We start from the raw sequence: 16,978 nt of genomic DNA, 5'->3' as shown, positions 1-16,978 counted from the left end.
GATGAATTGCTGTCAACCCTTGTGCTCAAACAAATCTTCAAAAATCACTGAAGATCAGTAGAATGTAGTTACTTGCCATAATCCCTAATTTTTGCATAAGTTGACCCAAGATGGGGTACTCAACTTATCGGGAAATTCTTTATATTTTTATGTCTCTAATTTTTTCCTGGATCGTCCTTTAGGGTTTTCAATCCACCGAGACGCTTATTTTTGCCTAAGTCGCCCTTTCGGGTTTTCAACTTAGCGAGAAGTTCTTTTATTTTTTAGGCGAAGTATTTCTTGACTGCATCTGCGTTCACTGGACGAGTGAACTCTTCACCATCCATAGTCGTAAGAATCAGGGCACCGCCTGAAAAAGCTCTCTCTTAACAACGTATGGGCCTTCATAATTGGGAGTGCATTTTCCTCTAGAATCTGGCTTAAACGACAAAATCTTCTTGAGCACAAGGTCACCTTCTCTGAACACTCGAGGTTTGACCTTCTTATCAAAAGCTTTCTTCATTCTCTGCTGATATAACTGACCATGACACATGGCAGTCAATCTCTTCTCCTCTATCAAATTCAACTGGTCAAACCTGGTCTGACACCATTCAGCTTCAGTCAACTTGGCTTCCATGAGCACACGCAACGAAGGAATCTCAACCTCTACGGGGAGTACTGCTTCCATACCATATACAAGAGAGAAAGGGGTTGCCCCTGTTGAAGTGCAGACCGATGTACGATACCCATGTAAAGCAAATGCGAGCATCTCACGCCAATCCTTATATGTCACAACCATCTTCTAGATAATCTTCTTGATGCTCTTATTTGCAGCTTCAACAACCCCATTCATCTTGGGTCTGTAGGGAGAAGAATTATGATGTGCAATCTTGAAGTCTTTGCAAAGAGCTTCCACCATATTGTTATTCAAGTTCGATCCATTATCGGTAATGATCTTACTTGGCACACCATAATGGCATATGATCTGATTATTGATAAACCTTACAACAAATTTCTTGGTTACATTTGCATATGATGTCGCTTCAACCCATTTTATGAAGTAGTCAATTGCCACTAAAATGAAATGATGTCCATTCGAAGCTTTGGGCTCAATCATCCCAATCATATCAATTCCCCACATGGAGAAGGGCCATGAGGAAGAGATAACATTCAATAGTGTCGGAGGAACATGAATCTTATCAGCATAAATTTGACACTTGTGGCATTTCTTCACAAATTTGCAATAGTCAGATTCCATTGTCAGCCAATAGTAACTTGCTCGCAACATCTTCTTCGCCATTGCATGTCCATTGGAATGAGCACCAAAGGAACCTTCATGCACTTCAGTCATCAACAAGTCTGCTTCGTGTCTACCCACACATCTAAGCAAAACCATGTCGAAGTTTCTCTTGTACAGTATATCACCATTCAAGTAGAAATTACCGACTAATCTTCTCAAAGTCTTCTTATCTTTGAAGGATGCCCTAGGCGGGTAAATCTGACTTTGGAGGAAACACTTGATGTCGTAATACCATGGTTTCTCATCTTTGATCTCTTCAACAGCAAACACATGAGTTGGCCTATCAAGACGCATCACAGATAAATTGGGAACTTCATTCCAATACTTTACTACAATCATTGATACCAACGTTGCAAGAGCATCTGCCATCCGGTTTTCATCTCGAGGGATATGATGAAACTCAACCTTTATAAAGAAAGTTGAAATCCTCCTCGCATAATCTCTATATGGTATCAAACTGAGTTGATTTGTCTCTCATTTTCCTTTGACTTGATTTACAACCAAAGCTGAATCACCGAAGACATCCAAATACTTGATTTTGAGATTCATGGCCTCTTCAAGCCCCATAATGCAAGCTTCATATTCTGCCATGTTGTTTGTACACTTGAAAGTCAATCTAGCTGTAAATGGTAAATGTGTGCCTTGAGGAGTAATAATCACTTCCCCAATGCTATTTCCATATTGATTAACAGATCCATCAAATACCATGCACCAACGGGAACCAGGTTCTTCCCTTCTTCAAGCAATGGTTCATCACAATCTTTCATTTTCAAGTACAAGATCTCTTCATTAGGGAAGCCATATTGCACTGACTGATAATCTTCAATTGGTTTGTGAGCCAAATGGTCATCCAAGATATTACCTTTAATCGCTTTCTGAAATCGGTATTCTATATCATATTCTGCTAACAATATCTGCCAACGGGCAATCCTCCCAGTTAAAACAGGCTTCTCAAATATATACTTGATTGGATCCATTTTGGATATCAACCAAGTGGTATGATTCAACATATATTGACGCAGATGCTTAGCAGCCCAAGCCAATGCGTAACAAGTCTTCTCAAGCATTGAATACCGAGTCTCGCAGTCGATGAACTTCTTACTTAGGTAGTAAATTGCAAATTCTTTCTTCCCAATCTCATCTTGTTGACCAAGAACACAACCCATACTATCTTCTAGCACAGCAAAATACATGATCAACGGTCTTCCTACAACAGGTGGAGATAAAATCGAAGGTTCAAGCAAATATTCCTTGATACTATCAAATGCTTTCTGGCAATCTTTGGTCCAATCACAAGACTGATCTTTCCGAAGAAGCTTGAATATAGGCGCATGATAACATTGAAATTTACCGTATTTTCGACTCTGATTTCACATGCATTCTAGTTGTTTTATTGTTATTTTGTTGTGTTATCGCTATGTTTTTCTTTGTTTTCAGGTTTTTACTTTAATCGGAGCCCCGATCGAGAAAAGGAGTGAAAAAGAGCAAAAAACCCTAAAATTCAGCATTTTGCACTTGTGGCCTACCCCATGGCTGGCGCCATAGACCCTGCCATGACGTGTCCAAGCTCAACTTCCCTCAACTGCCACGTTCCCGACTACTTCCACTAAGGCGCCTCAAAATGGCCTTGTGGCGGGCGCCATGGCCTTGTGGCGGGCGCCACAAGAGGAAAATAGTTTCCCTCCCATTTTCAAATTGAAGGGCATCCAAGTCATTTCCATCTTTTTACTTGCTTATAAATAGAAACTCGAAATCACTTTTAGAATCATCCAAACTTAGAACAGAGGCAAACTCAGAAGCAACTTTGTTTCACTTAGGCATATATTCAGTATTTTAAAGTGGTAATCGCTTCGCATTGGAGTGTTACCACAATTGTGTAATAGAGTCTGTGATAGAGTCTGTAATCGAGTTTGGAGCACTTTGGAAGGAAGTTAATCCTGCCGCCATTTTCATTTCCGCTTTGCAATTTATTCAACACTCCGATTGGAGCAGGTTTTTCTTACTTGTCTTTATCTTATTTATTTTCCCGCACTCGCTTTACTTTGTTTATTTCTCGCACTCGCTTTAAATTATTTATTTCTCGCACTCGCTTTAAATTGTTTATTTCTCGCACTCGCTTTAAATTATTTATTTCCTCGCAGTCGCTTTACTTTGTTTATTTCTCGCACTCGCTTTACTTTGTTTATTTTCCGTACTCGCACTACTTTTATTTACTTTAACTCACTTTTACTTTACCATGTCTAGCTAAATTTATAAGGTTAGAATGTAAAGATCGTAATTGAACCGATAAATCTGTACGATTGTTCGTAGAAGTACTTAAGGGCTGTTTTAACTTTCAACTTAAGTTTTCCCGCACTTCAATTCCGTTGGGTAAGATCGAAAGCCGTCCAACGTCTATTTAAACTTAATTGTTTTCAACTATTTCAAAAACAGCGAAAGCGCTTTGTTTAGTTCGTTAGGAGTTTTTAACTTAAAAAGAAAAGAGATTTTAAAACTATTTTCGGACGCGTTTATAAGTTTAGAGTCTGGTTCATAAGAACCTCTTTTGGTTAAGAAATCCAGGTTATAATACTTTTCAACTTAGTCAAGATACTATATTTCTTAAAAATAGGTTTACTACTCTAACGCAATGCGCGCCTTTTTATAAGTGACAATAAGAGGGTTTGATTAGGGAGTACAACTCGGTTTTGAATATGAGAAAGCGACAGTTCCTGTTAAATTAGTTCTTTTCAAAGTAGGAAACAATGCCCATAAGTAGCTCTATTAGCAAGTACTTGGATTATTAATTGATTACGTGAATTACATTTGACCCTGTCTTTATTAATTAAACTTTATTCAATATTTTATTTTTCATTTCACACTCCAAAAACACTTATTTTTATTGCCTTTGATAAACACCATAACAATAGATAACGATAGATTGACACTTGGTCTCTGTGGATTCGAAAATCTTTTATATTACTCTGACGCGTTCGTACACTAGCGAAAACCAACGCATCAAGTTTTTGGCGCCGCTGCCAGGGACCAATTTCGTCAAATTTCATTTTTCTGTTGTTATATCGTTTAGACTTAGGTTATTTCCCGCCGGTCAATGCGAAGAACTCGTAGCACCAGAAGTTTAGCTTAGTATACCCTCTGGCGGAACCTGAACGTTATGCTCGCGCACGTTTATTCTTTCATAGAATTAAGAGAGCTATGACCGAAGATCAAAACCAAAGACCTCTTAAGGATTTCGCTCAACCATCTAATGAAGAACCTAGTTCTAGTATAGTAAACCCAACCATCCCAGCTAATAATTTTTAACTTAAACCATCCATGTTGTAACTAGTGCAACAGAGACAATTCGCGGGTCTCGCTACTGAGAACCCTAACCAACATTTAAAAATATTTCTTCAATTAGCAGACACTTTTAAAATCAATGGAGCTTCTCCTGAGGCAATACGTTTAAGATTATTCCCTTTTTCCCTCAGAGATAAAGCCCTATCATGGTTAGATTCCCTTCCACCCAATTCCATTACGACTTGGGATAACCTTAGAAGAGTGTTCCTTGCTAGATATTTCCCTCCGAGTAAGACCGCCATTCTTCGAAACCATATAACTAGATTTACCCAAAACCAAGGAGAATCGCTGTTCGAAGCTTGGGAGAGATATAAAGAGTTGTTACGAGCATGCCCACATCATGGTTTAGAAAATTGGTTAATCATTCAAACCTTCTATAATGGACTTCACTATAACACAAAGATGACCATCGACGCTTCCGCAGGCGGTGCTCTGATGAACAAACCTTATCTTGAAGCTAGTGCCCTCATCGAAGATATGGCTCAAAACCATCAATCATGGGGAGTCGAACGAGCGACAGTTGAGAAGAAGGAAGCCCAAGGAGGAGTGCATGAACTAAGCTCTATAGACATGATGCAAGCTAAAATGGACGCATTAGCCCTTAAAGTCGAGCATATGTGCATGAACCCGAATACTGTAGCCGGAGTTTTGTCGGATTGTGAGATATGTGGAACCAAAGGACACCAATCTGCAGAATGCAATCTATTAAACGAAACCCACTCCGAGCAAGTGAACTACACCCAAGGGAACCCATACTCGAATACCTATAACCCTGGATGGAGGAATCACCTGAACATCTCCTATAAAAACAATAACCCTATCCAAAATAATGCACCTCCGAGACCTAGTTATCAAGCCCCTAGATCAAATCAACCTATGCAACCTGTGCCACCAAAGCCGAGCCTTGAGAAAATTATGGAAAATTTTATCACCGCTCAAACCCAACAAAACAAGGAGTTCATGAACCAAAACATTCATGTTAACGAATTGATTACTCAGTTAGGAACCAAGGTTGACCAAATAGTCACTCATACCAAGATGCTTGAAACCCAGATCTCTCAGGTAGCTTTAAACCAAGCCCCTCAGACTACACCTGGAGGACAATTCCCTGGACAACCTCAACAAAATCCGAGAGAACAAGCCAATGCCATTACCCTACGAAGTGGGAACGCTTATGATGAGCCACCAAACCCAAGATTGAGTGAACCCGAAACTTCTAAGGAATGTACCAAACCCCCGGACAAAGTAAAGGAACCAGAGGAATCTGAAAACCAGGAAGGTCGAGAGAAAGGAGAAGAACCTAAAGATAAAACTTACGTACCACCCCCTCCATATAAACCACCTATACCATATCCGCAAAGACTCAAACAAACCCAGATCAATAAACAGTATCAAAAATTTATTAAAGTTATAGAAAAACTTCATGTAGAAATCCCTTTCACAGAAGCCATCACCCAAATACCTTCTTATGCAAAGTTTCTCAAAGACATCCTTACCAACAAACGTAGACTTGACGATCCGAAGCCTTTGGAATGTAACGCTATTTCCGAGGACAAATTAGCAAAGAAAGATAAAGATCCTGGAAATTTCTCCATTCCTTGCCTTTTGGGTAATCATGTCATCGAAAAAGCTTTTCTAGACTTAGGCGCTAGTGTGAGCTTAATGGCTCTAGCAGTTTGTGAGAGGTTAAACTTAGGAGAATTACAACCTACTAAGATGTCACTTCAGTTAGCCAATAGATCTGTTAAATATCCGATAGGCATTTTAGAAGATGTTCCTGTTAGGATAGGTCAATTATTTATCCCTACTGACTTTGTTGTCATGGACATCAAAGGGGACAATGATATACCAATCCTTCTAGGTAGACCATTCTTATCGACTGCAGGAGCCATAATAAATGTCAAGCAAGGAAAGTTGACATTTGAGGTAGGTGACGAGAAAATAGAATTTATACTTTTGAAATTTCTTATGGCACCTGTGGTAGGAGACTCGTGTTATGCCTTAGATATCATTGATGAATGTGTTAGAGAATTAGAACGAGAAGAAATTATAAAAACAATCAAGTTACCATCAACTCTCATAAAGGAAGATGATGACTTTAAGAAACCCTACATCAATGATAACCTTTACGAATGTTTATCACTTACCCCATATCCTATGCCATGCCCTAAGAAACCAACCTTAGAACTTAAGGAACTGCCTAAGAACCTGAGATATGAGTTCCTCGATGAAAAGATGAACCTTCCAGTTTTAGTTAGTGCTACCTTGAGCCAAGAGGAAACAAACCAACTTTTAGACGTTTTACGAAGACACCCCTCAGCCTTAGGATATAATATATCTGACCTGAAAGGTATAAGCCCATCCGTATGCATGCATCAGATTTCGCTAGAAGAAGATTCAAAACCCTCAAGGGAGCATTAGAGAAGAATAAACCCTATAATGAGTGATGTTGTTAAAAAGGAAGTTCTTAAGTTACTTGAGGCAGGTATAATCTATCAGATCTCAGATAGTAAGTGGGTGAGCCCTGTGCATGTAGTACCTAAAAAGGGAGGCATCACAGTCGTGCAAAACGATAAAGGCGAACATGTAGCAAAACGATTAGAAGGAGGATGGCGGATGTGTATAGATTATAGAAAATTAAATAAAGCAACTAGGAAGGATCATTTCCCTTTACCATTTATAGACCAAATGTTGGAGCGTCTAGCCAGACACTCTTACTTCTGTTATCTAGATGGATACTCTGGATTCTTCCAAATACCTATCCACCCCGAAGATCAAGAAAAAACTACCTTTACATGCCCCTATGGAACTTTTGCCTACAGACGAATGACATTCGGCCTCTGTAATGCCCCAGCTACTTTCCAACGCTGCATGATGTCAATCTTTGCAGATTACCTAGATGGTATCATGGAAGTGTTTATGGATGATTTCTCGGTTTGCGGATTCGATTTCCATAATTGCCTTGCTAACCTTGAGAAAATCCTAGAGAGATGCATGGAGGTAAACCTCGTGCTAAACTGGGAAAAATGTCATTTCATGGTGACCGAAGGAATAGTTTTAGGACATATAGTTTCCGAAAAAGGTATAGAGGTAGATAAAGCTAAAATAGAAGTTATAGAAAACCTAAAACCACCAAAAACCATCAGAGAAGTCTGAAGCTTTCTTGGACACGCTGGATTCTACCGGTGTTTTATTAAGGACTTCTCCAAAATCACTAAACCTTTAACTGTACTTTTAATGAAAGATGTTGAATTCATTTTTGATGAAAAATGTAATGACGCATTTAATCTTTTAAAGCAAGCATTAATCTCTGCACCTATTATGAAACCGCCCGATTGGTCAGAACCTTTTGAGATAATGTGCGATGCTAGTGATTATGCAGTTGGAGCCGTTCTAGGACAAAGGAAAGATAAAAAATTACATGCCATTTATTATGCTAGTAGAAGCCTAGATGCTGCCCAACTTAACTACGCAACAACTGAAAAAGAATTACTCGCTGTAGTTTTCGCTATAGACAAATTTAGATCTTATCTAGTAGGAGCAAAAATTATAGTTTACACCGATCATGCTGCCATTTGTTACCTATTAAGTAAAAAAGATGCCAAGCCCAGGTTACTCCGATGGATTCTATTACTACAAGAGTTTGATTTAGACATAAGAGATAAAAAAAGGCACTGAAAATGTAGTAGCTGATCACCTTTCTAGGCTAGAACATCTAAAACCGGAACTAGTACCCATAAATGATGATTTCGCCTATGATAGACTGATAGCCAGAGTAGAAACCATTGAAGATAATAACCTAAGCCCTCATGAGCATCCCCAAAATTCCTTAGCAATAAGTAGCGTACCCTGGTATGCAGACTTCGTTAATTACCTAGCTGCTGATATAGTACCCTCTGATCTTGACTACCACCGCAAGAAGAAATTCTTCCAGGACGTGAGAAACTTCTATTGGGACGAACTGCTCCTTTTCAAAAGGGGTAAAGATGGCATTTTTCGCGGTTGCGTTCCAGAAGAAGAGGTAAATAGTATTATCGAGCATTGTCATTCTGCATCCTATGGTAGACATGCAATCACCTCTAAGACATACACCAAGATTCTTCAAGCTGGCCTATTCTGGCCTACCATGTGGCGCGATGTCTATGCTTGCATTGTCAAGTGTGATAGATGCCAACGCACTGGAAACATTTCGAGACGTGACGAAATGCCTCTAAGAAACATTCAGGAAGTAGAACTCTTTGACGTATGGGGTATAGATTTCATGGGACCTTTCCCACCATCCTTAGGAAACAGGTATATCTTAGTAGTTGCGGGCTATGTGTCTAAGTGGATTGAAGCTATAGCTGCACCCACAAACGACACTAGGGTAGTAATCAAACTATTTAAAAACTTTATATTCCCTAGATTTTGAACACCACGTTTAGTCATAAGCGATGGAGGATCACACTTTATATCACGAATATTTGACAAACTTTTAAGAAAATATGGAGTTAGGCATAGAGTAGCAACACCATATCATCCACAAACTAGTGGCCAAGTAGAAGTATCTAATAGGGAGATAAAACAAATCCTAGAGAAAACTGTTTCTATTTCTAGGAGAGACTGGTCTCAGAAGCTTCAAGAAGCATTATGGGCCTATAGAACCGCTTTCAAAACCCCTATAGGAACTACTCCTTATCAACTAGTTTATGGAAAATCCTGTCACTTACCTTTTGAATTAGAGCATAAGGCCTATTAGGCCATTAAAACTTTGAATTTAGACTACCTAGCCGCTGGAGAAAAGCGTACCCTAGACATTCATAAACTAGAAGAACTTAGGCAATCTGCCTACGAGAATGCAAGAATATATAAAGAAAGAACAAAAGCATATCACGACAAAAGAATAGTAAAGAAAAACTTCAATGTAGGCGATTCTGTTCTCCTTTTCAACACTAGGTTACGACTCTTCCCTGGAAAGCTACGTTCAATGTGGACTGGTCCTTTCGAAGCATCCAAGATTTTGAGATCCGGAGCCGTGGAAGTCAAGAACGATACCTGTAGTCCATTCATTGTAAATGAACAAAGACTGAAGCTCTACGAAGGAGGAGACATTCCAGCATACTACTCGAGCCACACCCTGATTGATCCACCAATTCCTACTACTACAGGTGTATAAATTCTAATCGTCGAGCTAATGACGTTAAACAAGCGCTGCGTGGGAGGCAACCCATGGTTTTTCTTTCAATTTACTTTTTCGAATTTATTTACATTTATTTTTATTTTATTTTATCATATTTTTCATTGAGACTAAAAATTTGAATGGTTTGCATTTTCAGGATCACTTTCTTAACTTTTACAGGATGCAGGATTTCGATGACATGCACGTGGCCTATAGAGATAATGCTCAGAGAGAATGCTACATCGCTCTGTATCAGCGCCCTATGGCACCCACACATTATCCTGATCAGCACTATATGGAGGCACTGGGTATCGAGCCGAGTATCCGATTCCTTAGCCACCAACTTCACTGGGACGAATTTGCTGATGACTTGAGTAACACATACCGGAACCTGACATTGGAGTTCCTGAGTTCATTCGACTATGACCCATACTCTAGACCAGATGGGTATGCTGCTTTCAGGCTTTTTGGAGTTGAGTACTCTTTCAGCCAGAAAGAGTTCGGCGACCTATTGGGTTTCCAGACCACTCCTGATGCCATTTCGGAGACACCTATGGGATATTTCCTGGGTAAGGTGGTGGAGAAGTTTTGGAGTGATATATCGGGTGGCGGAAGCCAGGATCCATCTATGCAACTATCTTATGTCATACATAACCCAGCCTTCAGATATTTTCAGATGATATTAGCACATTCCTTCCTGGGAAGACCGGATGCAGAGACACTACTGAGTGAATAGGAGATCTTCCTATTATTTTATGCATCCCAGTCTCGTCCAGTAGCATGTGGGAACTTTTTATTATACAGTCTCAGCGGTATCTCCAGATCCACCGAAGGAGTCATCCATGTGGGTGGAACCATCACACAGATTGTTGTCGCTTTAGGTCTGTCTCGCAAGCTGTCACATCTCCGGATCTACTATGGGTACACTACCATGGACATCGACTTCTGTTTGACCAAAGGATTGATGAGGAGAGCCTCTTTCCACCCATGTTAGTTCCGATTGCTAGTCGACAGTGATCCATTATTTCACACTGCCAGACCATATGATGACCAGTGTGCATGATCCAGTGAATTGGAGTTATGCTCTAGAGGGCCAGGGAGAGACCGTTGAGGCACCGAGATCACCACCCATTGCTGAATACATGCCTACACCACCATCTCCTAGAATCACTGTTTTCTCTAATAATCGTTCATTGCAGACACCCGACATACGCACTCAGATTGTTGAGTGTCGTAGAGAGATAGTAGAGCTTAAGCAGGAGGTGGCTAACCTCACTTTATAGATGGGAGTGTCTGATCTCACCCATGCTACTGAAGTTGACTATCTATATCAGGAGATCGCAGAGCTCAGGCAGGAGATAGCCACGCTCCGTGGATCCACTCAGGAAGACGACATCCCTACTATATGATCTCACCATTTCATCTTATTTTATATCTTCTTTTTATATTTCTCGTATTTGCATAACTCATTTTATATTATCGTATTTGGAATATCATATAAACCATGTCTTTACATTAATATTTCTGTTTTTATATATATATATATATATATGTCTTATGTTTGTTTTATTTGCATTTTTTTATTCTCAGTTATTTATTTATTTATTAGTCTAATATTTAATTTTTGTTTCATTTTTATTTTTGTCTTTTATTTTTACTTCTATAAAAATTATGCAAGCCAATGATACTAGGAAATCACAAGACAAATGCTATTCGGACCCCTCAAAGCCGTAAGACAAGAGAAGCCCAAACCAAAGGACCAAAATCTGGCCCAACCAGATTTGGCCTTGTGGCACCCGCCATAGGACCTGTGGCGCCCGCCACAGCATCTGTAAAAGGTCGGGGAAGAACCCTTTTCTTCACCATTTTTGCAACTTACAACCTCCCAAACCCATTTTTTCACCTTGGAAAAACATCCTTGAACCCACAAAAAGCTCATACTTTTCTAACCACCACACCACACAAATCATTATTCCAATTTCCATTTTCGATTTCATCCGTCGGATTTTGTAAAAATCCAACCTTTTCACAAACCACTTCATCTTCTTCGTCACTTTTCAAGAACATTCAAATGGAGTTTAATGGATTCATTCTTCGAGGAGGGAAACCGGGGGATAGACAAAGAAAAATTATTGAACGGTTGCAAAATCGGGAAATCCTCCCGACAAGGTATGTTGACGAAAACTGTCTCTAGACTTTAGGTATCTATCATAGCATTTTCCATTTATTAGATAACTTAGGTTTGCATAATTTCTTTTCCAACAAAGAACCTACCTATGAGCGGTTGACAATTGAATTTTTGAGTTCCTTAATTTATATTGTCAACCCTAACACTGCTAGCACAGTTGGTACTGTCAGATTTAGAATGTTTTCTGTTGAATATGAGTTCAGTACCGACGAACTAGCCAGCTTGTTAGGGATCCCTCATGGGGATGGTGCTATTTGTGAGGCCCCTTTGGATTCCGAATGGTCTGTTGAGGTATTTTCCTTCTGGGAGCATTTATCAAACACTTCCATAAACTCTTTTGAAGGAATTCTTGCCTCAACTATCCATAACCCGACCCTCAGAGTTTTTAGATATCTGTTGGCATGTACTATTTTTGGCCGGGAGAATCCAAATAACGTTAATGCTAGAAAGCTTCTATTTTTGCAAGGAAGCCTCACAAATAGGTGAATTATTTCGGTCCCGTTCATGCTTGCCCATATGATTTTAACTTTGAATAAAGCGGGACCGATTTCTTTTGGTGGGTTGATTACGTCTATTGCTCGGGCACTTAACCTGAACAATGAGATGGTTACCCTAGACCCCTTACCTCCTCGCACAATTAACCTAAAATTTCTGAGAGACATGAAATTGTATCGTTCAAGGAGAGAAGGAGGTTATACACTTATGGTTCATGGTGTAGCCATCCCATCTGTTGTCTTACCTTGCACTAGACGTACAGATATACGAGATGAGAGGAATTGGACCTACGCTTTAGATGCTCCACCTGTTTTGGGTCCTCTATCTCCTAACATTCCTGATGAGGCGGGACATGACACTGATGATGAATATGATCGGCGAGAGAGATCTCCCGTACCCCATGTGTCCCCCCATCATCCTTCACCACCACACACCGCACCATCTTCTTCTTCTGCAGGTACCACTCATGGCTTCTATATTATAGAGGAGATGTGGCGTGACCACGTGGCTAGAGAGCAACGGCGTGACGACCTACTCTCTACCATCCAGCAATAAATTACGGATAACATGAGCTTTATGCAAGAGTCGCAGCGGAGGACAGACAGGACCTACGACACTGTTCTACAGTCTCTGCTTACGATTACCAATACACAAGCCTGTCAACAACAATACAACCAGCGATACATGGCACTCATCGAAGCCACTCAAGGTTCCATTCTAGGTAACCTTCGAGAGGTGAGGACCGCTCAGGATGCTCTGCAGGCGAGGATGGATCAGAGAGACCATCGTCGTACCCGATCCCGTCGTCCACCTCAGGATGGCGAGGGCACTAGTGGTCAGCAATAGGTTGTCAGGTAACTCTTCCCTTATCTTATTTTGAAACATTGGGGACAATGTTCGATTTAAGTGTGGGAGGAGACTCTATCGTCTTTTCTTTATTACCTTTCTCGTTTTTTCCTTTATCGCTTTTTCTTTGCTGTTTTTAGATAGTTTATTTCCTTTTAGTTGTTTATTTTGCTTTTTAGTATAATACATGAGTCTGACGAGTCACCAAATATAGTAGATCTTTAGTACAATCTAATCTCCCCATACCTTTAGCCCCACCAAAAAATTTTGCAACAGAAAATAGTGTTATTCCGAAAGTTTTCAAGTTTTAAAGACATGTTTTAAGTAAGGATGCAATGACTTGGGAGAACTTTGCGAAACATCAGTATTATTTTAGGACCATAGACTTCGTAAATATAGGAATCATTCCCGAAACCCCATATACCAAGGCCTTAATCATCATTTCCGTATAAGTCCTCAATAGTTTATCCTAGCAGTCAGCTCCGGCCTACGCATCCTCTACGTAGGGGACCGATGCAAATAAGTGAATGGTCCCGCAAAACAAAAAAATAAAAGATAGCAAAAAGGCAACTCCGGTATAAGTGACCCTCACAAAGTCATTTAAACAAAAGGATTGTAAAAAAATTGCTAGAAAAAGAAACAAAAAGAAAAAGAAAAAGAAAAAGAAAGAAACTCACCCGCTGTTAGTTGGTTCAGAGGTATCTGGCACTGAACTCGGTAGGGCGGATTACGATCCGATCCCCCACAACTACAGTTGGGTCCAATAAAAGGGTTCACACATATTTATGTGCCAGAAACCCCATTCTCATATCAGAATCACTAACAGGCCACTCTATTATGAAACATGTACAGATAACGGGCTTAATGTGATTGCACATGAATGAAAAGGACACAAAAAGAGATGAAGAGGCAGGCCTGGGTATTATGGGATAATATGGGTTGGTTAATATAAAAAACGAAGTTTATGTCCGTATTTGCGGATTAGTGTCATCATGATACCCTTAGTTCACTCAGTTAGTACCTATCACTGCATCCTGACTTGAACTTAGAATTTTTACCTGAAACACTCGTTTACACCAGTTTTTCTTTTATGAGCTTTTTAATGTTTTGCTTGAGGACAATCAAAGGTTTAAGTGTGGGAGAGTTTGATAACACTGAAATTTACCGTATTTTCGACTTCGATTTCACATGCATTCTAGTTGTTTTATTGTTATTTTGTTGTGTTATTGCTATGTTTTCCTTTGTTTTCAGGTTTTTACTTTAATCGGAGCCCCGATCGAGAAAAGGAGTGAAAAAGAGCAAAAAACCCTAAAATTCAGCATTTTGCACTTGCGGCCTACCCCATGGCTGGCGCCATAGACCCTGCCATGATGTGTCCAAGCTCAACTTCCCTCAACTGCCACATTCCCCACTACTTCCACTAAGGCGCCTCAAAATGGCCTTGTGGCGGGCGCCATGGCCTTGTGGCGGGCGCCACAAGAGGAAAATAGTTTCCCTCCCATTTTCAAGTTGAAGGGCATCCAAGTCATTTCCATCTTTTTACTTGCTTATAAATAGAAACTCGAAATCACTTTTAGAATCATCCAAACTTAGAACAGAGGAAAACTCAGAAGCAACTTTGTTTCCCTTAGGCATATATTCAGTATTTTAAAGTGGTAATCGCTTCGCATTGGAGTGTTACCACAATTGTGTAATAGAGTCTGTAATCGAGTTTGGAGCACTTTGGAAGGAAGTTAATCCTGCCGCCATTTTCATTTCCGCTTTGCAATTTATTCAACCCTCCGATTGGAGCAGGTTTTTATTACTTGTCTTTATCTTATTTATTTTCCCGCACTCGCTTTACTTTGTTTATTTCTCGCACTCGCTTTAAATTATTTATTTCTCGCACTCGCTTTAAATTGTTTATTTCTCGCATTCGCTTTAAATTATTTCTTTCCTCGCACTCGCTTTACTTTGTTTATTTCTCGCACTCTCTTTACTTTGTTTATTTTCCGCACTCCCACTACTTTTATTTACTTTAATGCACTTTTACTTTACCATGTCTAGCTAAATTTATAAGGTTAGAATGTAAGGATCGTAATTGAACCGATAAATCTGTACAATTATTCGTAGGAGTACTTAAGGGCTCTTTTAACTTTCAACTTAAGTTTTCCCGCACTTCAATTCCGTTGGGTAAGATCGAAAGTCGTCCAACGTCTATTTAAACTTAATTGTTTTCAACTATTTCAAAAACAGCGAAAGCGCTTCGTTTAGTTCGTTAGGAGTTTTTAACTTAAGAAGAAAAGTGATTTTTAAAATTATTTTCGGACACGTTTATAAGTTTAGAGTCTGGTTCATAAGAACCTCTTTTGGTTAAGAAATCCAGGTTATAATACTTTTCAACTTAGTCAAGATACTATATTTCTTAAAAATAGGTTTACTACTCTAACGCAATGCGCGCCTTTTTATAAGTGACAATAAGAGGGTTTGATTAGGGAGTACAACTCGGTTCTGAATACGCGAAAGCGACAGTTCCTGTTAAATTAGTTCTTTTCAAAGTAGGAAACACTGCCCATAAGTAGCTCTATTAGCAAGTACTTGGATTATTAATTGATTACGTGAATTACATTCGACCCTGTCTTTATTAATTAAACTTTATTCAATACTTTATTTTTCATTTCACACTCCAAAAACACTTATTTTTATTGCCTTTGATAAACACCATAACAACAGATAACGATAGATTGACACTTGGTCTCTGTGGATTCGAAAATCTTTTATATTACTCTGACGCGTTCGTACACTAGCGAAAACCAACGCATCAGCGCACATGTGGCAGTCATGTGGGAAATAAATCTGGAAATATAATTGAAGCGCTCGAGAAAACCTCTGACTTGCTTCTCCATTTTGGGTGCAGGCATCTCTTGTACTGCTTTGACCTTGGTAGGATCAACTTCAATACCCTTTTCGCTGATAATAAAGCCCAACAACTTACCATACACTTATTGGGATTCAAGTGGAGTTTATACTTCCTCAATCGCTGGAATAGCTTCAACAAATGCTTAACATGTTCCTCTTCATCAATCGATTTAGCAATCATGTCATCGACATAAACTTCAATCTCTTTATGCATCATACCATGAAAAAGAGTAGCCATTGCTCTTTGGTAAGTTGCACCAGCATTCTTTAGACCAAAAGGCATCACTCTATAACAGAATGTTCCCTAAGGTGTAATGAATGTGGTCTTCTCCATATCTTCGGGTGCCATCTTAATTTGATTATATCCGGAAAATCCATCCGTAAACGAAAAGACTTTGAATTTAGCAGTATTGTCTACCAACATATCAATGTGTGGCAGAGGGAAATCATCTTTCAGGCTGGATTTATTCAAATCTCTATAGTCAACACACATGCGGACTTTTCCATCTTTCTTCGGCACATGCACAATATTGGCCACCCATTGCGGATACTCAGTAGTCACAAGGAAACCGACATCAATCTTCTTCTGAACTTCCTCTTTGATCTTTACAGCCATATCAGGATGCGTTCTTCTCAACTTCTGCTTGACTGGCGGGCATTCTGGCTTCAACGACAATCTATGCTCCACAATATCAGAATCCAGCCCAGGCATGTCTTGATAGGACCAAGCAAACACATCTGAATACTCTCGAAGAAGACTAATCAACCCCTTCTT

At 39.6% G+C, this 16,978-nt stretch overlaps 1 non-coding gene across 1 annotated transcript; it reads right to left on the bottom strand.

Moving 5' to 3' along the window:
• Positions 1–4,858: 4,858 nt before the first annotated feature.
• LOC127109926 (small nucleolar RNA R71) lies at positions 4,859–4,965 on the bottom strand. The gene has a single exon (XR_007797170.1). It is a non-coding gene; the product is annotated as a small nucleolar RNA R71 (small nucleolar RNA).
• Positions 4,966–16,978: the final 12,013 nt, after the last annotated feature.

Source organism: Lathyrus oleraceus, chromosome 7 (genome assembly GCF_024323335.1).
Source record: "Lathyrus oleraceus cultivar Zhongwan6 chromosome 7, CAAS_Psat_ZW6_1.0, whole genome shotgun sequence".
In the NCBI taxonomy this organism is placed as follows: domain Eukaryota; kingdom Viridiplantae; phylum Streptophyta; class Magnoliopsida; order Fabales; family Fabaceae; genus Lathyrus; species Lathyrus oleraceus.
This window is presented reverse-complemented; position numbering and strand designations above follow the sequence as displayed.